At 43.9% G+C, this 25,266-nt stretch overlaps 1 protein-coding gene across 1 annotated transcript in view; it reads right to left on the bottom strand.

Moving 5' to 3' along the window:
- Positions 1-3,522: 3,522 nt before the first annotated feature.
- Positions 3,523-25,266, bottom strand: part of P2RX3 (purinergic receptor P2X, ligand-gated ion channel, 3) — an 89,773-nt gene continuing 68,029 nt past the window's right edge. Inside the window, exon 13 of the transcript XR_439009.1 lies at positions 3,523-3,550. The gene's annotated coding sequence lies outside the window, so the exon portion shown is untranslated. The remainder of the gene's footprint in view (positions 3,551-25,266) is intronic.

Genomic DNA, 25,266 nt, shown 5'->3' with positions numbered 1-25,266 from the left:
TGGTGAGTCCTCCTCCAACCCTGAGGCCATGTCCTTTTTCATAGAGTCCAGCTTCTCAAATTATTTGCTCAGCCTCCAGATTGAATAGCTCCTAGATGACGAGTCACTATAAAAGTTCTGGTTTGGCTAATACAGCTAGAACTGGGACAAATGTCACACTGAGATGTTGGTACACAAAGTCCATATCCTGGAGTGGACTTGGGCTTATGCTCATTGCTAGAACAGTAGGAAGATACTGAATGGGAAGCGTGGAGATAACATGTTCTGAAAGTTAGGCTGGAGAGACGGCAGCAGAGATGGAGAATGGGTGGACTGGTGGTAGACTGAAGGTGGAAGGTGAGGTAGGAGGAGCCCTGATGACAGGCAGAGCCCTCCTAACCTTATGGAGTGGTCACAGTCCCTGGGAGAGGAAATACCCTGGAGAGGATGGAGGAAGATTTCACTGAGGATACAGGAAGAGCTGGGCATCAGGACATTAAGTCTAGTCCAGGGCCTCTGTGAACTTGTTGTTGATTGCCTTTGAGTCGAGACGACTCATCGCGACCCTATGAACAAAAGGCCCGAAGCCCCTCTACAACCATCGACAGTTATCAAAGTTCATAGAGTTTCTGGAGGCACGTTATTTAGGAAGTGGATGCCACTCCTGCTTCCAAACCTGTCATAGTATGTTATTGTTGTTATGTGTCATTGAGTCGCCTGTGATGTATAGCGACCCTGTGTACAGCAGCTCTGAACCCTGCCCTGTCCTGAGCCAGTCTCACTAACTCTGACACACCAGTCCCCATTGCCCCAGTTACTGTATCAAGACATCTCATCTGGGGTTTTCCTCTCCACCTTTCCGAGCATGATGTCCTTCTCCAAGGATCGATCTCTCATGACCACGTGCCCAAAATAAGTGAGGCAGAGCTTCAAAATCCTAGCCTCCAAGGAGAGACCTGGTTTCGCCCTCTCCAAGACAGACTTATTTGTTTCCTTGGCAGTCCCCAGTATGTTCAACAGTCTTCTCCAGCACCACAACTTGAAGGCGTCTATTCTTCTGACACCCTTCTCTCTGAAGCATAATAAGTAATTGGGAAAACTTGGGAGAGTCCCTTTCTGCGTGTGGAGTCAGGCTGGTTATCTCTCAGGGCCCAAGCATTTCAACTCCAGCGTTCTCAGTCCATGTTAGGACAACTGAATGGGGAAGTGTCAGAGGAGATATGTAGAGGCTGATTTCGCAGAGTAACGGCCTAGGTCCCTATCTCCTGGGCCGCTCACCTCAGGAATGGTGTTAGCCTTTTCACCACCTCTTATCTGTCCCACAGAGATGTTGGCCAAGCCAAGCTATCAGGCCGTTATTCAGCTCTGAGGGTCTAGCCCTGGACTTCATCACCTTACTGCTGAGGGCAGGGAGCTTGCTCTTAAGCAGAACTTGCTACTAGGAGCTTCCTCATTTATTATGGTCTAAAGAAAAGGGTGATAGAACCCGTGAGCTGGATCGAGTCTCTCCTTACTCTCTACCCCTCTCTCCTACTTCTCTGGCCTTTGGTTATTTTGCAGCAGGTCCTCAAACCTGTTTCTGTGGGCCACTCTTCTTAGCATCTCCCCTCCACTAGGGCCATCAATTAAAAATTTCATCCTGAGGGTCTGGGGAGGAGAGTGGTAGTGAGGGCTACTCCACTGTGCTTCACCAACGAACGACTGTCAATGTAGCAATTTAAAATACCACTTACATTTCACGGTTCTGTGGGTCAGAAGTCTGGGTACAGTGTGGCTAGGTTTTTCCGTTTGGGGTCTCCCAAGGCAAAGATCAAAGGACCACTTGAACTGCATCCTTATCTGAAATTTCGGGTTCCCCAAGCTCACAGCGTTGGGGCAGAATTCAGTTCCTTGCTGTTGCAGGACTGAGTTTGCAGTGGCTGGTTCTTGTCCGAGGCACATTCAATGACTAGAGACTCTTCTTTCCTGGCCACGTGCCCCCACCATTTTCAGTGCCAGCAATGGAGAGTCTCCATTCTATCCCATTCCCCAGCGACTTCAGGAAGCATCCAGACCTCTTTAAAGGCTCATCAAATTATGTCAAACCCACCTGGGATAATCTCCCTTTCTTAAAGGTCTTTGTGTTATATAACGTCATCTAATCATGGAGTGAAATTCATCACACCCACAGTCACAGGGCACATACACCAGAGGTGAAGGCGGAGGGAAGCCAATCTTAGAATTTTGTAATCACATGGATCATACCGATTTCCTTGGGAAAGGATGGTGAGAGGTCATTCTGAATTATTCAAAAAGAGGACAAATCTTCCAGCAAAGCTATGGTTCTTTGCCTTTTATGAGGGTCAAAATAAATCCCATGAAAAGTTTGAGTCCTCACCTTAGATCCCTTGATGGTTCATAACAACAAAAACAAGAAGACTACAACAATATTCATTATATTTGAGTAACAGTGAACTTCATTTGGCTTTCGAGCTGTGGTGTTGGGGAAAAGTGAATATTCCATGGGCTGCAAAAAGGACAAACAGATATGTCTTCAAGAAAATTCAGCCAAAGGGAGCTCTGATGGCCTAGTGGCAAGAAGCTGCACTGCAATCCCAGAGATGTGCGGTTTGAATCCACCAGATACTCTGCTGCAGCAGGAGGGACAATCTCCTCCTGTACCAGTCAAATCTGCTTTGACAGTACACGCACAAAAATTAATAAAATAATTTTTTTTAAAAAAAGAAAATGCAGCCAGAGTGCTCCTTGGAGGCCAGTATGGTGAAGCGCTGTCTCACATACTTGGGACATGTTGTAAGGAGGGACTATTTCTTGAAAAAGGACATCAGTATTAGAAAGGTGGAGGGTCAGTGAAGGAGACAACCCTCAACCAGGTGGATTGACACAGTGACTGCAGCAGTGGACTCAAATATGCCAGAGATGATGAGAATGGCACAGGCCAGGACAGGGTTCAGATCTGTTGTCTGTAAGGTTGAGTTGTACTCAACTTGATGGCACCTAACAACAATGCAGACATAGAGTAAAAGCCATTACACTCACAATGGCAGGACATGTATCCCAGGGGCAGGGGTGGGGTGAGGACAGTCTTAGAACTCAGCCCTCACAAGGACCGCACAGATTTCCGTGGTGGAGAATGATGGGAGGCCTTTCTTAGCCATTCAATAAAGAGGACAGATCATCCAGTGAAGTTAGAGTTCTTTGTGTTTGTGAGCATCACAAGGAGTCCCATGACACGTTCGGATCCCCAACCTTGATCCTTTGCATTACATGTTGTCTAAGACGGCAAGGTTCATAGCCCTGTGATGCCTACTCATAATTTGTTGGTTGATAAGCTCTAGTGCAAAGGATGAGGGAAGATACGGGTGAAGGGCAGGACTGGCTGGTGTGAGTCAGGTATCAGAAACTGTAGTTTTATAACTGTAAGCTGTCCTGTTGGGTGTAAGGTGGGACTTACATCAGATTTCTCTGACGTCTCCATCATCACCAAGGAGACCTCTGGCTGTTGCCCTGTGCATACATGGTGTCTATGCCGCTCGGCAGCCCCTGATGTGATGAGACAGGGTCCTCAGTGCTCAGTCTCCCCTTGGACACACTGTACAAAGAGTTACAGCAAGTTTTCCCCCTAACCTTACAGTGGGAATGAGCCCTTGGGGATGAGATTGTTGTTAGGGTCAATTAGCTGGTTCTGACTCATAGTGACCATACATGCACTAGAATAAAGCACTATCATTTCTACACCCTTCTCACAGTCTTCACTAGATTAAAGCCCATTGTTACAGCCATTGTGTCAATTCCTCTTGAGAAGGTCTTCCTCTTCTTCCCTGACCCGCTGCTTTACCAACCACGATTTCCTTCCTGAAAGCATGTCCAAATCAGGGGAGACAAAGTCATCCTGACTTCTATGGAAAATTCTAACTGTACTTCTAAGAGAAATGAGTTTATTCTTCTGGCGATCCACCCTGTATTGAATATTTTTCACTGAGACCACAATTCAAAGGGATTCATTCTTCTTTGGCCTTCCTTATTGGTTGTCAAGCTTTCACACGCATATGAGGTAATTAAAAATACTGTTTGCTTGGGTCAGGTGCACCTTAGTCTCCAAAGTGGTATATTTGCTTCTTAATACTTTAAAATGATCTTTCACAGTAGGTGGGGAGGCTTGGTGGCAAAGTGGGCTACACATTGAACTGTTAACAAAAATATTCATTATTTGAACCTACCAGTCACTTTTTGGGGAGAAAGACAAGTAGTCTACTTCGGTGAAGATGGGCAGCCCTGGAAGCCTGATGGGACAGCTCTGCTGTGTCCTATAGGGTTACTGTGAGCTTGAGTGAGTCCCCATGGTGGGTGTGTCAGGTTTGGTTTGTAAGTAGATTTTCCCAGTGGACTATGTTATCTGATTTCTGCCTGCTGCTTCAGTGGGCATTGATGGTGGGTCCAAGTGAAATAAAATCTTGGACAATTTCAATATTGTCTGTGTTCCTCACGATACAGCTCTGCAGCCTGGTTGTGAGGATTTTTGTTTTCTTTATGCTGAGGTGTAATCCATACTGAAGGCTGTATTCTTTCATTTTCACTTCCAGGAACCAGTATTGTGCCATCTGCATACTGCAGGTTGTTAACGAGTCTTCTGCCGGTTCTGATGCCCTTTTCTTCTTCATGTAGTGTCCAGCTTCTCTGTCCCATTTCTAGGGGTTTCTAGGAATTGAAATGAACTTGAAAACATCTAATAACAACAGCAACAAAAGCAACATCAACAATCATATGTTTTATTTGCCAAGAGGGCTTGGATTCTATTTGACACTTTTGGCTTTAGTAATGGGACGTTGTTATCTCAACACCAAGACTCACTTCTCTCTCATTGTAGTCAAGTAGGACTGACTCATAACTGACCCTTTAGCAAGTTTTCAAATGTTGTAACTCACGTGGGAGGAGACTGACCATCTTTCTTCTGAAAAGCAGCTGGTGGATTCAAACTGCCTGCCTTTGGGTTGTTGGTAGGGCAATTCCTTAACCACTATGCTATCAAAGCTCCCTAGGAAAAATGTGTCTCATACTGAGCTAGAGAATGGACAGACCTCTCCCGAGAGGAATTCCAGAAACTATGGGAAGATGCCTGAACAACTCACAGCATGTCTGTCCGCTCCTCTGACTATCCATTTAGATAGGTGCTCTTATCCTCGCTTGTAAGCAATGAAAATGAAGTGTAAAGAAATTAGGAAAACTTACCCATGACCACACAGCTATTATTTGGTAGACTCCAGATTCAAACTTCTGGACTATCTGACTACAGAGCCCCCTTTCTTAGCTGCTATCCTATACCTTCATTGGATGTTGACAAAACAGAATTTCTAGGGTTACTAAACTATAGGTGTTAGACCCTAGATTACGGTGACCTAAAGAGAGATTTCTCTCCAGGAATGCAATGACCAAGCAGACAACCAGGCAAAACTGCATGCCACTCCAAGACTCTCTGGCTGTAACAGCTCTGTCCTGCATGCAAAGTGGCCCTCCAGGGAGACTGCGGGGGTTAGAAGTGCACTCAGCTCAGAGTTCCTGTCTAGACTCTAATTCCCTGATTCCTGCTTCTGTATCTTTGAGCCAGTGGAGACACGGAGACAGGGGAGATCTCTCCGTTCCCTAGGCAGACATGAGACTTATTCTTCTTTGTTTCAGCTCACACTTTCCCACTGTATCTAGCACTAACTTCAGATAGAAAGCTGATAACATCTCTTGTGCATTTGTCAAGGTCATCCGAGTCCCATCCTTTTGTTCAGGCTGTTCCTTCTACCCAGAATTCTCTCATTTCCTTCCTTTTTCAACACAGCCTATCCATCTAGATGAGAATCGGGTCCTTGTTCTTCTGAGTCCTCCCTGCTCTCCTGTCTACAATGGGTGACTTAGGAACCTACAGAGGAAGCATCTGCCTTGGGTCTTAACACTTCTCTTGTCTTACCTGGATTTGTTTCATCTTAAAGATTAGGTTAGAAGCCAATAAAGGATTGGGACTATACCTTATCCACAGTCTGTCCTTACCTAGACAGCATAAAAGCATACTTTTAAAAAAAAATTTGGCAGAAATGCACACACACACACACACACACACACACCATCTCAAAAGACAACATAGTTCCATCAACGTGTAGAGGAATTTAGTAACAGAGAGAATTGGACTTGAATCCTAACCCTTCTAATTACTTGAGCAATTTACCTAGCTATTGATGTGCAAATACTAATTGAAGCCCTACTATGTTCCAAGTGCCATAGAAGGTACAAGGTACACAATGGTGGGTAAACAGATATAGTTACTGCCATCATGAAGTTCACAGTCTAGAGAAATAGGTAGTTATTAACCAGGTAATCTAACAACAACAACAACTTCTGATTACTTGCTTTGCATCTGAGAGCTGTACAACAAATAAGGATGACAGAAGAAGCATTGATGCCTTTGAGCTGTGGTGTTGGAGAAGAGCACAAAATATAACATGGATGACCAAGAGAACAAACAGATATGTCTTGGAGAGGGTGCAGCCAGAGTGCTCTTTGGAGGCAAGGATGATGAGGCTTTACCATACGTACTTCAGGCATGTTGCTAGGAGGGGCTATTCCTTGGAGAAGGCCATGATGATGGGAAGGATGCCAGGTCGGTGAAGGAGAGGAAGACCCTCAACCAGGTGAATTGACACAGTTATTTCTGCAATGGGCTCTGATGTGTTAGCAAGTGTGAGGATGGCACAGGATAGAACAGGGTTCAGATCTTTTGGTTCATAGGGTCTTTAAGAGCTGTACTTGACTCGATGGCACCTAACAACAACAAGCAGCAATACCAAGAAGGGCAAGTTCACAGAACTGAGAGGGTCATTGGGGGATTCTGTCTAGTAGGTTGGGAGTGGGTGAGAAACCACACTGAGCTTTAGTTTCTTTAGCTTGTAAATTAAGATATCACCCACCAGCCCACTGGGTTGTTTAAGGATTAAACATTCCTTAGATGTTCTCATGAAGTGGGCAGTGGTGGTTCTGTGGTACAACTCTTCCTTCCATGTGGGAGTCCGGGTTTGATTCTTGGCAGTACACCTCACACACCACTCGTCTATCCGTGTGTGGAGGCCTGTGGGCTGATAGGATGCTGAGTGGGTTTCAGCAGAGCTTCTAGATGGAAATGAAGTAGAAAGAAAAATCTGGAAATATACTTTCCAAAATCAGTCAGTTAGGCTTCGTCAGAGGCCCCAGTGTGCTACATGGTACTCATCTAGAATGAGTCATAGGAGAGGCCCAGGACTAGGCAGTGTTTAGTTTTGGTGGACATCAACTGTTGACCCAATGGCAACCAACAGCAACAGATGCTTTAAGGAATAGATGCAACACAGGGAATTTAGCAGGTAAATCTTACCACAGTGAAGGCTGGTAGGTTTGGCCATCAGAGTGGTTAGATGCTGAAGAGAATGGGAGTTAAGTGTATGTTAGCATTTCCTGGGCTTGACGATCCCCAGAGCAGTGATTCCTGGATCCGTTTTTTATCAGTCAGTGGGAAAGTTTTTTAAAAAATGCAGACAACAGCTCTTCACTCTATATCTACAAGCTGATAGGAATTTCCCACGGTGGGGGAGGGGGTGTCTAAGCAAGTTTAGTTTTAAATTCCTCCACAATACAAAATTAGAGTTAATACAATTTTAGCCTGGCTGTGGAAGCAATGCAAGGTCATAAAAAGAAAGAAAATGACAACTTCTCCCTCTCCTCTATCTCAGTTATTGGGGAGGGGGTCACCCAGGCTAAAGACAGAGGTGATGCTTTTTTAGTATCAGAGGTCTTCCTTACCTGTGTAAGGAATCTCACAGGTAAGCGTGGACATAGGGATTTTTTTTCTTGGCGGGGGGGTGTGTTACAAACTATTACCTCTTTCTTTGTATGCTATTTTTTATTGTGATCTGAATGAAGTTTGCAAATTAATTTTCATTTGACAATTCACATACATTTTATTCTATGACATCAGTTTCAGTATCCACAATGTAACCCAACTTCCCCCGTTTCCTTCTTGTACTTCTGTACTTTTCATTAATCCTCCTGCATCTCTCTGTGTCTTCTCTTTCTTGAGTGATATTGAGCTTATAAGCTCCTTACTGGATATTGCCTTACTCTTCTATCATCTTAATAGGTGCCTTTTGTCCATTTACTAATTAGTACTCTCCTGTCACTCTCTAGCCATCCATGATAACCACCCAAGAATAAGTCTAATGTGCAAAGCTTTCTTTAGCTGTTCCTAATAGTTATTTTATGCAACATGGGTCCTTTTGTGACCGGTTTTTTGCACATCTTCTAGATGCATCTATGCTATGTCATGCTTTGTAAATACAAAACTATTATCTTACTAAACGCTTTTCTCAGTTGTGGTGTTAGCTTAAAAGTTGGCCTTTCTAGCCATTACATTAGCTCCCTCTGGTCTCCAGTTACCTTAACTGTAGACATAGGTCTTGCAAATCATCAACAGCTGTTGAACTAGATTAAGAGATAGAGTGCTTCTCACACTGAATGGCAAGGCTTGAAGGAGACTGGAGCAAGACTCGAGTGAGAGTGAGACTCGAGCAAGACCTTGATGAGAGTGAGACCCTGGCGGTGAGACCCTGGAGATGGTTGAGAGACTGTGGCATTACTATGGAGAAACTGTGGCAAGGTGTAACCAGAGGAGCCTTGACATAGGTTTTTCTGTTCTTTCTAGATGGTTGATGGAGAGGCTGACTTATTAACTGCTCTGAGGCAAACCTTGCTGGATGATTGAGGAAGCCAGAGGCTTCTTGAATTTGTGTTGCTGAACTGAAATAAAGATTTTTGCTAATTAAGGAATTGTGTTTTGCTGTTAGTCTGACTTGAGACTGGTAGAGAAAACCTAGACTTGTATTGGGAGATATACTTCTTATTATTATTACTCAATCCTATGATACGTATTGAATAAATATTTGTTGCCCAAACTTAAATAATAGATTTTTTCATTCTTTCAAATACATGTATTGAACCACTCACTATATGATGCACCTTGAAAAACATCATGAGAATATCATGTTTAACAAAATACATGTAAGCAAAGGACATACACCATATGATCTCACTTATGAGAAAGAAGCAAATATATAGAACACAAATATTAATGCAAATCATGGTGAGAGGAATGTGAGGAAGACTAATTGTTGCCTTGTTGTTGTTAGGTGCTGTTGAGTTGAGTACAAATCACAGCAACCCTGTGAACAACAAATCTGAATCCTGTTCTCTCCTGTGTCATCCCCATCATCTTCTGATACACTTGAATCCATTGCTGCAGTCACCACATCAATCTATTTCCATGGGGGTCATCTTTTCTTTCATTAATCCTCCACCTTCCCAAGCATGATATACTTTTCCAAGGAATAGCTTCTCCTTGAAACATGTTCAAAATATGAGAGGTAAAGCTTTGCCATCCTCTTGATATCCTTGTGATAACATCCTACACCTTTTCCAAGACATATCTGTTTGTTCTTTTGGGCATTCATTAGCTATCCTGTACTCTTCTCCAACACCACAAGTCAAAGGGTGAGATATTCTTTGCCTCTCCCACTGCTCAACCTATTTCCCTAATACACTCCACTCTTGGTACCACAACTGTGAGTAAAGGCTGTGAGTCAACAGTAAATAATGAACCCAGTGATTGGTGGAAATAGAGGTAGGAGCATGGGATGGAGTGTATCTGAACTAGCAGCTGTCTCTTTGTTGCTATGGATATTATCTATGGGGACAGTTCCCCTTTATGAAGCAGGTAGAAGTTATACTCAGTAAACCCCATATTGCATCAGCTCCATTTACATCAATACTTTTGCTTTTGTCACTTTACAATATAGCAGCCATATCATTTCAGGTTAATATATAGGCCCATCTCTTTTAATGTTGTCTTTGTTGGTAGTTACCTGGAGCTAGTTCCAACCACATAAATCTTAGGTATAACAGAATGAAATATTATAGAACAAAGTCAGGATAAAACTCTCTCTACCCCTGACTCTTGTCTTTGGGGAAGTTCCTGCTCTTCATCAGAGTAGGTCTATTTTCCCTTCAGTCCTTCTCTCTCCCTTTTACTCCTTTCTATAGTAGATGGAACTGAGGAGGACCTCTTGCTGCAGAAGGTCAAGGACTACAGCCTTCAATATGGATGGAAGCTCAACATCAAGAAAACAGATTCTCACCACTGGACCAAATGGCAGCATCATGATGGATGGTGAAGGGATTGATATTGTTAAGAGCTTCAGCTTGTTTGACTCCGCAATCAACACTGTTGGTACCAGCAGCCAGGAAATCAAAAGACAGATCTCATGGGGAAAATCTGCTGTCAGGGACCTGACAACAAATGAGCAAAAATGTCAGTCTAGAGACTAAGGTGTGCCTGATCCAGGCAATGGTCTTTGTGATTACTTGCTATGAAATCTGGACAATGACTAAGGATGGTAGAAAAATAATTGATGCCTTTGAATTGTGGTGCTGGAGAAGAGTATTGAATATGCCATGGACTGCTAGGAGAACAAACAGGTCTGTCCTGGAGAGGATGAAACCAGGCTGCTCCTTGGAGGCTAGGATTTTGAAGCTCTTCCTCCCATACTTTGGGTATGTTTTCAGGAGGGACTAGTCCTTGGAGAGGGACATCATGCTTGGAAAGGTGGAGGGACAATGCAAGAGAAGATGGCCCTGGATGAGACGGATTGACTCAGTGTCTGGGGTAGTGGTGTAGGTATGCCAAAGACACACCTTGGCTCAAGATAGAGCCGGGTTCAGAGCTATTGTACTTGGGATCTCTATGAGTTGCAAGTAATTTGACAGCACACAAGAACAAAAACAACATAGTAAATGGAGTCAGAGTTGCACATCTACTTCTTTCTCTGTTTATCCATCATTTCTTTGAACTCTTAATGCAGCCAGAACTCAACTGTTGGAAGTTGAAGGTATTCTTCAGAATCTTGCTTCTCCTCTGACTTTCCCAGTCTTTTCCTTTCCATGTAATGTTAATGAAAATCACAAAAACAGCTTCCTTTAACTTTGAGCTTGCTGAATGCACCGTGTCAAACATTTTCTAGGCATTATTGTTCTTTAATTGTCACAGCATCCCAATGAGGTAGGTAGAATTGTATTCTCATTTCACAAATGAAGAGGTGGAGTTGGTAAAAATCACAGTTACCTGGTTCGTGTGTTCTCTCTCTTCCTAGAGAATCTTTAACATTTTATATTGGTTTGCATATAAAATTCATATACATTGTGTATTATTCATGTACTTTGTGTTTCATACATTCCTACATTTGCGTTGTGTTTCAAATAATTATTCATATACATTTTGTTTCATTAAATTACTCACCATTGATCTAGGCCTACTAAGTACCCCACCTTTTCAGGTCCTGATTCTTTCAACCCCTTCTCCACTCACCAAATTCTGTTACACTAGTGATTCTCCCCGCCCCCCACCCTCATCTCCCCCATTCCACTCCTCTTCCCCTTTTGGACTTTTATATGCATCTTATTTGTTATCTTTCTATTTTTAAATAATAGCCTTATGAGACTGAGTTAGTTCATTTACCATAATGCTCTCTAGAATACCCCATATTATATAGTATTCTACAAAAAATGTTGCTCCGTAGTGCTGCATAGTATTCCATTGTGTGAATATATTGAGAAATTATAGTGCATTCACATGAGGTTCCTTTCTGTAGAGTTGAATGCTCAGATGCCCAGAATAAGATAAATACTGTCCATGGTTCTGGGGAGGATCAGGAGAAGATATGAAGCTGTGAAGATAAAGACCTTTTTCATTTCCCATGAAAGAGCTGACACTTTTAACCTTGAGAACTTTTTGGGAGATGAGACCTTGGTTCAAGATAGAGCAGGGTTCAGAGCTGTTGCACATACGGTTGCTATGAGACACAAGAAACTATGAGGAGATGACTGAACAGGAGACAGAGGAAGAAAGGTGTCCCAGAGGAAATATTTCCCGGCAGAGAAAGAGCTCATGGAGTCAGTCTCAGCCCTGGCTGAGGTGGACCATTATTTTCAGTACCCTTGGGGAAGAGGACTCATGAAACTGTGGACAGCCTGGAGCCATTTTCTCCTAGTAATAAGCCCCAGGAATTTCAATCAAACTCAAGTGCGTGACTAGTGGCTGAAACTGAGATCTGTGGGCAGGAGAGGGGAACATGCATTCAGCAGCCATATTATTGGTGGTTTTCCATATTGAGGGTATGAAGGTGTAAGCAGGCTGAGATCTACAGAAATGTTGAGAGTTATAGTTGAAAACAAGTGGAAATAGATCTTGCACTTGATCTTGAAACTTCAATGATGATGGACATGAATTTTTAAAACTTAGAGACACCCAAAGGCAGCCTGGTCTTTGGGAAAAGCTAAGGAGCTAGAGTTGAAAGGTTAGGTTCAAGTTCTGCTGTGCATCTGACCATCTCTATCACATGGGCAAGAGGTGAGTTTACTTCTTCAGCTCTAAAGTGGAGCTGAGAGCCCTTGATCTGCCTACTGTTAAGGCCACAAAGATGAGTGTGTAACTGGGATTCATCACGTGCAATGATAATGATCACTGTGAATCAGTGTTTCAGTTGACCAGCTGGGATGTCAGAATCCTTGAAAATTGGCTTTTCTAGCCATTTCATTAGCCCCTGTTGGAGGGGGCATGGTATCAGCTACCTTAACAACAGACACATGGTCTTACAAATCATCAACAGCTGTGCAGCCAACATAAGAAATCCCTTTCCACATTGTGAGAGACAGCTGGTGGTGGAGAGAAGGTGAAGAGACTGTGGCATTGCTGTGAAGATACTGTGGCATTGCCATGAAGATACTGTGGCACTGTTGTGAAGAGACTGTGGCATTGCTGTGAAGATACTGTGGCATTGCCATGAAGATACTGTGGCACTGTTGTGAAGAGACTGTGGCAAGCTGTAATCAAAGGAATCCTGGAGATAAAGGCCACAATTCAAGGTTTTGCTTACCATATGATTGAGGAAATCAGAGGTTTCTTGTATTTGTGTTGCTGAACTAAATCTGCACTTACACTAATTGAGGAATTGTGCCTTGTTAATCTTGCTTGGGACTATGGGACTAAATCTGGACTTACATTGGACTCATCATTTTTTTTTCCGAAATAAACCCCACAATTATAAGTAAAGTGTGGGAGTCTTGCAATGAACATTGGGACCAATAATTGGTAGGAAAGGGTGCAGGAGCATGGTGTGTGTGTGTGTGTGTGTGTGATGTCTGACCGTTTATTTATTTGTATGGTGCTATTGATGTTTTTGGTGGGGGCAGTTTGCCTTTGTGAAATCGGTAGGGGTCAGACTTGGCCAATCTCATCTTGTATCTGCTCCTTTCACACCAGGACATTGTCCATTCTGGTTCAGTTGTGAAGTATGCATGACCTTGTGAGTTTAGGACATTCCAGCAGGGGCAGTCTTGCCTTTACCACATCTTTTTTCTGCCTCACACCCTACTTCTCAGCTTGCCTCTTTCTTCCTGCCTTCTCTAGGGTGGCTGCAGAAACTTTCACTAGGTGGAAGACTTCCTTGAATTTTGGGTACTGTTAGCAACTAGCAAAGTCCAAGAACCGTGGAAGATGTGTACTCTGTGTGCTTAAGATGAGGGGTCTTGGACCAAACCACAGGACAGGCCTGCAAGGTGAGAGTCCTTCATGGAGGAGGTGGTAGAAAGAGCCACACTCCTTGAGGGAGGGGCCTCCTGAGCCATAGATGTCTCCACTGGGAGGAAGTGATGACCCTCCTGGAGGCTGGGCCAGGATGGACAAGAAGTTGAAATCTCTTCTTATTCTGCTTCACAAAAGATCACCGAGACCCATCTTTCTGTTGCATTCTCTATCTTTTCATCTGTTCCAACTAAGCTGGCTACAGTAGGACCTCAGAGGTGCCTCTGCTGGCTGCCGCCTTGCATGCCTGCCTGATGCTCCCTTTTCCATTCCCAGCAAGAAAATTGTTTCCCTAAAGCTGATTTAGCTTATCTTCTAATTATTGATCCACTCCAGTTAGTCCCATCCTGCCTTTCCCACCCCATTGATTCACATAGAAGATCTTGACCAGAAATCCTAATTCCTTCAGGAGGATTAGGGCGAGGGTGAGGTCTGCGGGACTCTCTGGAGAAAAGAGTGTGGACCCAGGACATCAAATTACATCCAATTCTTGGGACCTTTGTAGTCTACTCACATCTCGTGTTCCTTTGAAAGTGCTTGTGGACCCCGATGGTCTGCTCTTGAATTTTGGTACTTTCTTACCCCTAGAATTATGGCTAGTTTGAAGTACCAATTACTACTATGCCCTTGGGAAAGTCGGAACTGTGTGTGTAAGGACCTCGGTCCCGTGAATCTCAAGTAGGATGGTGCTTAGGTATGTATTAGGCACTACTTCTCAGGACCTCCCAGGGGGATTGACTTTCCTGGTGGTGTAGCTTCAGTTCTGCATTCAGCTGTCAATGGAAGGTGGATAGTTTGAGCCCACCATCTTGAAAGAAAGCCTTCAGGATCTACGTTTAAAAAACCAGCTAGTTAAAGCCCCACGGAACACAATTCCACTCTCCTATGCTCAGAGTCACTAGGAGTTGGAAGTGGCTGAATGCCGACTAATTGACTGGTTTACTCCCTGTTGGGAGGCACTTTATAACACACTGTTTGGTGCCCACCTTCTCTTTCTCCTATCAATTCTCTGCTCCCTTGCCCGTGTCATAGGCTCTTCTCAAATAAAGTTGAAAAGACAAATTTTCGTAGTGTTTTGAAAGGAAGTTTACAAAGTTGGTTTTCCATTCAATCATTCGTACAGACTTGGTCTTTTGACATGAATTACAGTTGCCGTGTTGCACCAGCATGCCTTGCACTGCCTCCCGGTGCATCTTATATCCATTCATCTTTCTATCCTAGCCCTTCCTGCCTTCTGAGCTTTCTTTCTGGGAAAATACTGTCCTTTGGATCTTATACTACTGGTTGGTCTAAGAACTGAGTACCTCCTTTGTGTTATTGTTTAACTTATAAGCCTGTCTGTTGTTTGACTATAAGCCTGTCTATTGTTAGACTGTAAATTGAGCTATAAGGGTCAATTTATCTCTAGACTCGAAGGGTTACTGGAAGCTCCGCCAGTCCCCATTAGAATAGCAAACTTGGCCATTTTTACAATTGTGAATTTGTTCCACGTTTTACTCTGACTCTGTCCAGGACCTTCCCCTGTGCTCTCTTTAAGAGGAGTCTGCCTTGGGAGTGGCGGCAGGCACCATCCAGTTATTACGGTCTCAGGGCTTGATGTGATGTTCTGTCTAGTCAGAACCGACTCATAGCTGACTCTCTGGTGGGTTTTCAGAGGCAGTAAATCTCATGGGAGGAGATTGCCCATCTTTCTCCTGAAGAGCAGTTGGTAGATTCAAACTGTGTACCTTTGCATTGGCATTGCAACTCCTTACCACTAAGCCACCAGATCTCCCTGGTCTCAGGGTTGTTGTTGTTGTTATGTGCCATCGAGTCACTTGCGACTCATAGCGACCCTATGGACAACAGCCCTAAACTCTGCTCTGTCCTGTGCCAATCACACTGTCTCTGACACTCCCATCCCAATTATCCCAGTCACTGAATCAATCCACCTCATAGAGGGCCTTCCTCTCCTGCGCTGTCCCTCCACCCTCCCAAGCATGATGTCCCTCTCTAAGGACCGGTCTCTCCTCACAATATGTCCAAAGTATGTTAGACGGAGCCTCAGAATCCTTGCCTCCAAGGAGCCACCCAGTTTATCCCTTTCCAGGACAATCTGTTTGTTTTCCTAGCAGTCCATGGTACTCTCAATACTCTTCTCCAGCACCACAGCTCAAAGGCATCAATTCTCCTTCTATCCTCCCTGGTCATTGTCCAACTCTCTGATGCATAACAAGTGATTGCGAAGACCATGACCTATATATCAGATGCACCTTAGTATCCAGAGAGACACCATTGCTCTTCAGTACTTTGGAGAGGTCCCTAACAGCAGACTTTCCCATGGCAATGCGCCTTTTAATTTCCTGGCTACTGGTGCTAAGACTGTTGACTGTGGACCCAAGCAAACTAAAGCTGTGAACAATCTCAATCTCTTCACCATCCATCCTGATGCTGCCAATTGGTCCAGTGGTGAGAATCTTTGTCTTCTTAACATTGAGCCTCAATCCATATTGGAGGCTGCAGTCCTTGACCCTCTGCAGCAGGTGCTTCAGGTCCTCTTCAGTTTCAGCAAGCAGGGTTGTGTCATCTGCATAACGCAGATTTTTGATAGATCGTCCACCAATCTTGACCCCACATTTCTCCTCATAGAGCCCAGCCTCCTGGATAACCTGTTCTGCATACAGGTTGAAAAGGTATGGAGATAGGATGCATCCCTGGCTTGCGCCCTTCCCAATTTTGAAACATGCAGTGTTCTCCTGCTCTGTCCTGGCGACTGCCTCCTGGTTCAAGTATAGGTTCCACATTAGAACGATCAAGTGTTCTCGGATTCCCATTCTTCTCAGAGTCAGCCACAGTTTGTTATGATCCACACAGTCAAACGCCTTTGCATAGTCAGTGAAACACAGATAGACATTCCTCTGGTATTCCCTGCTTTCAGCTAAGATCCATCTAACATCAGCTACAATATCCCTGGTACCACGACCCCTTCTAAACCCAGCCTGGACTTTCTTGGTTGAACGTGAAATCAATGAGATTGTTCTATAGTTTCCATACTCTGTTGTGTCACCTTTCTTTGGGATGGAACAAATATAGATCTCTTTCAGTCAGTTGGCCAAGTCGTTGTTCTCCAGATTTCTTGGCACAGCTTGGTGAGCACGTCCAGGGCAGCATCTGTTAGCTGAAATATGTCAATTGGTATACCTGGGGCCTTATTTTTTGCCATTTTCTTCAAAGCAGCCTGAACTTCTTCTTTCATCACCATAGGCTCTTGCTCATATGTTGTTTCATTAAATTCTTCAGTGTCTACCAATTCCTTTTGATACAGTGATTCAGTATATTCAGAGGTGGTAAATGGCACAGGAAGAGACCTTTCTTATTGAAAGGTCTCAGGGGAGTGGAAGTTAAAGTTCATGTGGTTCATTAGTTCATATACGTTCATTTCACCTGAATGCATCAGGGCCTGCTTCTGGGAAACTTGATATAAGATCACATATAAGGTCTGGGAAGGTAACAAGGCATCAACTTGAAACCCACTGTTGGTTCATAATGACCCTGCATTGGCTTTCCAAGGAATCTTAACGGGAGAAGATCGCTGCCTTTCTCTCTTGTAGAAGGTGGTGAATTCGAACTGTTGACCTTTAGGTTGGCAGCCCTGTATGTTACACATTATGCTCTGGTGGACTAGTGGTAAGAAGCTGCGCTGCATTCCCAAAGGCACACAGTTCGAATCCACAAGCTACTCTACAGGAGGAGGATGGGCAATCTCCTCCTGTGCCATTTACCACCTCTGAAAGCCTGCTGGACGGTAAGTGATGGGTCGGTCTGTCTCGACAGCACACAATGGCAATGCCCCCAGGGTTCTGTAACAAGGTACACATTCTGCTGTCAGGAACATAGTTGTTTAGAAGATGAAAATCACAACTCCTTTTACTTGTTCCCATTCCTTGACTATGCCGCAGTACCCCTTCGTGTGGCAAGCATTCTACATAGATGGACTTGTGTGATCAAGAATTATTATCTCTGTTTTTCAGAATCAGGATGAGAGGTTGTGACTTGTTAAATGACTTGTCTATGTTGAAATTGCAGTGTCTGGTGGAACTCCCCGATTAGAAAAAGCTTGGAAGCAGGAGTGGCATCCACTTCTGAAATGGCTTGCCTCTGGAAACTCTATGAACTTGGAGAAACTATGAAAGTTATACAAGTGTTCAGGTATTTTGTTCACAGGGTCGCTATGAGTTACCTACTACTCGATGGTGCTTAACAACAACAATAACAGCAGCATAGAGAGAGATCAGTTGGCCTAGTGGACAGAAAGTGATGGTACCAAGCCAAAGGTGGGTGACTTTAATCCAAGGCTCTCAGGTCTGTTTTTAATTGTTTTTGGTCAAACATTCTTATAGGTCATATAGCCCTGGTCTGTCCACTTGCTGTACAGAGGTAACTCATGGTTGCTGTGAAGCTGAACACTGTGACACTGATGTGTCAAATGTGATAATGGTTACTCATGGTGAACAGCGTTTGTTGGAGCTCCCTGATTAAAACAAGCTTAGAACCAGGAGTGACATCCACTTCTGAAAGATCTTGCCTCTGGAAACCCTATGAACCTGGAGAAAGGTTAAAAGTTATACAAGTATTCAGGACTTTTGCTCATAGGGTCGCTATGAGTTGCCAACGACTCAATGGCACTTAAAAACAAAACAACAACAGGTTGCAATAAGTCCAATATGCTGGGATTTATTGTAGCTGCTCCAAGCACACCAATTTAATTATTGTGTTCCTGTCACTGGGAAGGTTGGCTGTTCTCTCCTCCTTGACATCATCATTGGGGGATGGAGTCTAAAGAGAGTCAAGATAGGCTCCTTCATCCTTGGATTCTGCATGGGGGACAGAACCCAGACACAGCTGGAGGTGAAGGGATCCCAGTTAGGGATGAGGAGAGTAGACATTCTAAACTCCCATGTGAGGGTAATCAAATAGGAAGACCAGTGTCCTAAAGTCTCCTTCTCCCAAGATCCCTCAAATGCATAGGATTTCTGGTGAGATCAGAGTCTTAGAGAAAGGCAAATCAAGGGCTTTGCTTTTGGAGTGTGACCGAGAGATGGGAAACCACTTGACAAGACCATACAGCAGGTTGAGAAAGAGAGAGAAATCAAACTTAGATTTATAAAACTGTTGATTTGAAAGATGGTGGGATTCTGAAACAAGTGTCATGGGTCCCGTCTTTTGATGGGCCGTGGAGGGTGCAGCTGGAGCAGAACTTTCACCGCTGCCCACCTGGTCCTTATATTCTGTGTAGGAAAATAGTGCCCCCCCCCCTTATTCCACTATTCAACTCAGCTCATTGCTCCTGAGTTACCACCGACTCCAGCTGACCCTCCAGTGGGTTTTCAGAGGCACTAAATCACACAAGAGGAGATTGTCCATCTCTCCCACAGAGCTGCTGCTAACGGGTTCAAACCACCAAGGAATCACAGATTTGGTTTAGCCGTTCAATTTCCTATGGCCTACGCCACCAGAGCTCCCTATTTCAAAAATTAGCAACAAAAAGAGCAATATCTCTCATTTGTTCAGTCTCTCCCAGTGCGAGACTCTGTGCTAACTGCTTGGTGGAACTTGCCTTGCCTCTCATAAAGCTGGTCTGTTGTGTGTACTGGAGGTATGACTTGCTCTTAAGTCTGTTGTGATATGCCATGAAATTGCCTGCCACCCATAAAGACCCTAGGTAGAGCAGCTCTGAAGCCTGCCCTGTCCTGAGTCAGTCTCACTGATTCCAACACACCTACCCCCATTTCCCCAGTTACTGAATCAGTCCATCTCATTTGGAGGTCTTCCTCTCCCGTGCTGTCCTTCCACCCTTCCAAGCATGATGTCCTTCTCCAAGGACCAGTCCCTCCTGGCCACGTGCCCAAAGTCTCTGAGACAGAGTGTCAAAATCTTAGCCTCCAAAGAGAAACTTGGTTTCACCCTCTCCAAGACAGACCTATTTGTTTTCTTGGCAGTTCAAGCCTCTTCTCCAGCATCACAACTCAAAGATATTGATTCTTCTTCTGTCATCCTTACTCATTCTCCAGCTCTCTGATGCATAGCAAGTGTGGAGATTGTTTATAGGGGAGTGGCGTCAAGCAGGGGGCACCGAGGGGACTTCCTGCCTCTTCTATGCTCTCTGTCTTGATCGGAGAGTGGTTACGTCAGCACATTTGTATGTAAGAATTCACTGTGTTGTCTATTCTGCTGTACATTACATTTTAAGCATTTACACTTAAGTGCATTTTAAACATCAATAAAAATTTGGAGAAAGCCACCTATTTACTCTGCTCACCTCTCTATGTTTTTGCAGAAATATGTTTAGAGCTGGTAATATTAAAGCCATGGTATGAGCCTTAAAGGTAATTGAGATCATTAAGGTTCCAGAAAATGGCTACATCTGAAAAGAAAAGGGAAAAAATGTGGAGAAAATTAGAAAACAAGGGGCTGGGTCTTATATCCCAAACATAGATTTATAAGTGCATTTTTTTTTCTTCTCTCCATAAGATAGTAACTAAGCTCTGTAAAGGTAAGATCACATCTCTACGAATGACTCCTTGAACTCAATCAATACTCACTAATTATTTCTTGATCAGGGTCACAGTTCTAGTGCCGTCTGAGAAGGAGATTGATAAGGATAGCCCCGAGTCCCATGCACCAGGTGCTGTTCTGAGAGCCCTCTTACAAGCCTTGAGAGGCAGGATCTGTCATTATCCTGAGCTTAGAGAGGAGGATGCGGGGACACAGGGTTTGACTTGAGAACTCATGGCTTCACTGCACATCAGGCTACACTGTCACTCAAAGCTTTGGTAGCCTAGCGATAGCGTTCTCACCCTCCAACCGAGAGACCCGGGTTCAATTCCCAGGCAATGTAGCACATACCCAGCCGCCATCTGTCAGTGGAGGCTTGCTTGTTGCTAGGATGCTAAGCACGTTTCAGTGTAGTTCCAGACTAAAACATATTAGGAAGAGAGGCATGGTAATCTTCCTAAATTCAGCCCACAAAAACGCTCGATCCCACGTGGTCTGATCTACAGCATGATGATGAGGATGGTACGGGGCCGGGCGATGTTCTGTCCCACTGTGCATGGGTTGCTGTGCGTGAGGGGCTGACTCAACAGCTAACAACAAAAACAGCAACATTCTGCCTCTCAAGATGGAGAGATCCATTTTCTGCATAAATTGGGGCTGGGTTGAAACTTAGGACAATATGCAGACTGTGAAACCCATATGCATACAAATACAAACAGTGAGGCAGGCACTTGGAGTTCCATGAGGCTGAACAGGTTCCATGGGCGTCCCTGGTTGGGCTTTCCGCAGAGAACACATGGGGGCTTGTTAAAGAAAGCAGAGACTTGGGTGGTGGATAGACTTGGGTCGGACAGGTCACTATGTTCCAGTGTGGAACTTGGATGACTCACTTAACCTCTCTTAGTCTTTGGAGTAAATACATAGACTGGAGAGAGTAGCATTTAATCTCTAGGTGATGGATGTAAAAGGCTTACTAAAGCATGGATGTGTGAACCGTGCATGATGGATCATCAAAAGTGTTCTTTCTGATTTTAGATCAGATATATATCACTGTGATCTTGTAAGGGACTCCCTGAAGTTATTGGAATGGCTGTGCCAAATGTATGGTTTATGTGCCAAGAAAAGAGGGTGGGTGTGAGGGGAAAAGTGAACAGGCTGCCAGGGACAGAGGCCAGAAAGAGGGGGCCAGAGCAAGGCAGCTATGGTTTAAATACAGAGCCAGAGACCTGAGTCTGGCCTGTCTCCAACGTCCTATGAAGTCGGAGGACTCTTTACACTCCAAGTTGATATTATCTCATCTGCAAAAGGGGGACATTCAAATGAGACAATGCATACAGAGCTTATTACCGTGTAGCCTCATCAGGACGTTAAGTGGCATTGAGCTGACCACAACTGGTGTCGTTGCTGTTGTTATGCACTGTCATGTCAACTACGACTCAGAGCAATCCTATGAACAGTGCATCTGAGCTCACCCCTGTCCTGTCGCCATCCTCATCCTCTCTGATGTGAAGGAGCCCAGTGTTTCGGTCACTGTGTCAATCCATCTTATCAAGGATCTTCATCTCATATGTCGACTCTCCTCCGTATTATGTCCTTTTCCAAAGACGGGCTGCTCCTAACAGCATGCCCAGAGTAGGTGAGATGAAGCTTCACCATCCTTGCCTTCAAGGAACCACCCTGGTTGCATTTTCTGCAAGACATATTTATTCTTTTGGAAGGCCATGGAATATTTAATCCTCTTCTCCGAAACCACAACTCAAAACCATTGATTTTTCTTCTGTCATCCTTAGTCATTGTCCAACTTGCAGATGTATAGCAAGTGATTGAAAAGACCCTGGCCTGGATCAGATACACCTTAGTCTTTAAATTGACATCATTCTTCTTTAGTCCTATGGAGAGGTTCTTGAAAGCAGATTTTCCCCAATGCAACATGCCTTTTGAGTTCTTGACTGCTGATACCAAGAGTGTTGATTGTGAATCTAAGTAAGATGACTTGTTGACAATTTCAGTCTTTTTGTCATCTGTCATAATGTTGCCTATTGACCTAGTGTTGAGGATTTTTGTTTTCTTGATTTTGAAATGTAATTGACATTGGATACCATAGTCTTTGATCTTCTGCAGTAAGTGTTTTAAGTTCTCTTCACTTTCAGCAAGCAAGGTTGTGTCATCTGCATAACCCAAGTTGCTGTTGATGGGACTTCCTCCAGTCCTGATGCCACATTCTTCAACATCAAGTCCAGACTCTTGAATGATTTGCTTGTCGTAGAAATGGAACAAGTATAGAGAAAAGATATTGCCCTGAGGCACACTTTTCTTGATTTTAAACCATACAATTTCCCTGCTTCTGTCTGGACAACAACCTCTTGTTAAGTGTTCTGGGATTGCCATTCTTCTCAATGTTAGCTATAAATTTGCTGTGATCCACAGAGTCAAATGCCTCTGAATAGTCAATAAAGCATGCATAGGCATCTTTCTGATATTCTTACCTTTCAGGCATGATCCATCTGACATCAGCAATGATATTCCTGGTGTTTTGTCCTCTTCCAAAACTAGTTTGTTTTTCTGGAAGTTCTCTGTTGATATAGTGATCCAACTGTTTTTTTAAATAATCTTCAGCAAGATTTTGGTCGCATGCAACATTAATACTTTTGTTTCATAATTTCCACAACTCATAGTGGTCCTATAAACAACAGATCTGACCCTTGTCCTCTCCTGCATCATCCCCATACTCTCTGTTGTGCTCAAGTCCTTTGTTGCAATCACTCGCTGTGACAATCTGTCTGGTTGAGGGTCTTCTCTTTTGCTGACCTCTCCCCCCTTGCCTGGCTTGATGACTTTTCCCGAAGACTGGCTCCTCCTGCCAACATGTCCAAAGTATATGAGGCAAATTTCCACCACTATTACTTCCAAAAGGCACTCTGGTTGTGTTTCCTCCCAGACAGATTTATTTGTTCTTTTGGCAATTCAAGGGATATCCCATGTTCTTCTGCAATACCACAGTTCCAAGGCACACGTCTTCATTGCTATTCCTTATTCTTTGTCCAACTTTCAGATGTGCAGGAAGCAATTAAAAATAGCATGACTTGGATCGCGTACACCTTAGTCTTTAAGTGATACCTTTGCTCTTTTGCCTACAAAGAGGTCCCTCACAGCAAATTTTCCTAGTGCAACACATCTTTTGATTCTTTTTTTTTTTAATTATTATTTTGTGTTTGTGTGTACCGTCAAATAGGATCTGACTGGCACAGGAGGAGATTGTCCCTCCTTTCCCGGCAGAGGATCTGGTGGATTTGAACCATGCGCCTCTGGGATTGCAATCTTTTGATTCTTTAATTACTATTATCATGGGTGTTGATTATGAGTCTAAGTAAATAATATCATTGACAAGTTCAGTCTTTTTTTTACTATCCATCAAGTAGAATGGTGACCCTTCCTCAGGATGGAGAAGGAAAATGGTGGTGGTGTCTAGTACTCCACCCTCTCCTCTACCAAAGAAGTCTTGAAATTGGGAGACCAGGTTTTGGACCCTGGAGTTGGTCAACCTCTCTTCAGTCAGGCAGATAAGCTGAGGGTCTGGTCCGTTGGATGCGATGATAACACGGTGATGGCCGTTACTCTGCAATCAGCCCTGAAGTAGTTTCTCAGACACTTCTCCATTTGAAGAGAGAAGAGGTACCCAGACCATCTCACTCTCTGGAACACCTTTCTCCGTTGCCCTGAGCTCTGGAGGTCCAGCCTTGAAGACTGAGGATACGCGCCACCCAGCTGGGGTATCAGAGTTGAGTCTCTTGCCCTGAAAGCCCACTGGCTCTTGGCAGAGATAGTTTGAAGTCAGGCTGAAGTGCTAGCTGGTTTATCTCTGGGCTATAGTTAGTTTGGTTATACTTGTCTTTCCTATTGTTGAAATTTTATACAACAAAAAGTCCACAAATTCAACAATTTCCACGTTTGATTCTGTAACCTTGATGACATCCTTCAATTTGGACAACTATTCTCACCCTCCTTTTCCAAACTGTTCCTTCCTCATTGCCGTCAACACATCACTTCCTAAGCTTCCTCTCTGACATCTCGAGCTGTTGCTGTCCATTTGATCCCATATTAGTAGTTCTTCAAATAAGGCACACATTCTTCCTAAAGCTAATGTATTGCTTCATTTAAAGAACACCCCAGGAAGCAGAATTGGCTTAACATGTAAAAGATTACCTCAGGGGCAACAGTTTTAAAAATTTATCCTTTTTCCATGATTCCAGAAAATTTGGATTCCATGAAAATTTGGAATTCTACTCCACAGTTTCCCTTTTTTCTGGTCTCATGGCAAAGGAGGTATTTGGTCACAGGCACAGTTAGGAACAGATCTCATCTCTCCCTGCTATTCCTGACTCTCTCACTAGGTGAAAGAAGCCAATTATTGTACCTTGAGCGGCTGCTTGAAAGCTTTTAGGATCCCAAGCACCACTCTAAAGGCTAGGATGTAGAGGCAACCCTTGTTGTCAAGTAGATCCTGACTCATAGCAACACTGTCACTCTAGTCAGAACAGGCTCAAAGCGGACCCTGTGAGTTTTTGGAGGTTGTGGATCACGTGAGAGGAGATTGCCCACCTTTCTCCCACAGAGCAGCTGGTAGATTCGAATTGTCCTATCATAGCCCACCAGAGCTCTTGTCAGTCTTATAGGGCAAAACAAAACTGCCTCATTAGATTTCTAAGGCTGTAAAGCTTTGTGGAAACAGATCCCCAGAGTTGATGGAAGGCTGGAACTGCTGACCTTTTCGTTAACACCAGAGTCCTACACCTACTGCGCCCTTGCGCCTCTTTGGTGGTCAAACAGAAGCACTAAAATGCTATCAGGCCGTTTATCTCACGAGTCTCATGAAATCATGACCTTAAACCTTATTGGTAAAAAAAAACCCAAAAAAACCAAAAAAACCCAAACAAACCCCAAAACCAAACAAACAAACAAACAAAAAAACCCCCTTATTGGTTAAATCTTATTCTTCACCATAAAAAAAGAGATGGGTTTTATTTTTGCATTTGTTTAAGTTTTAATAAAAC

Source organism: Elephantulus edwardii, unplaced genomic scaffold (assembly GCF_000299155.1).
Source record: "Elephantulus edwardii isolate Elephantulus edwardi_28Jun2011 unplaced genomic scaffold, EleEdw1.0 scaffold00284, whole genome shotgun sequence".
Taxonomy (NCBI): Eukaryota; Metazoa; Chordata; class Mammalia; order Macroscelidea; family Macroscelididae; genus Elephantulus; species Elephantulus edwardii.
This window is presented reverse-complemented; position numbering and strand designations above follow the sequence as displayed.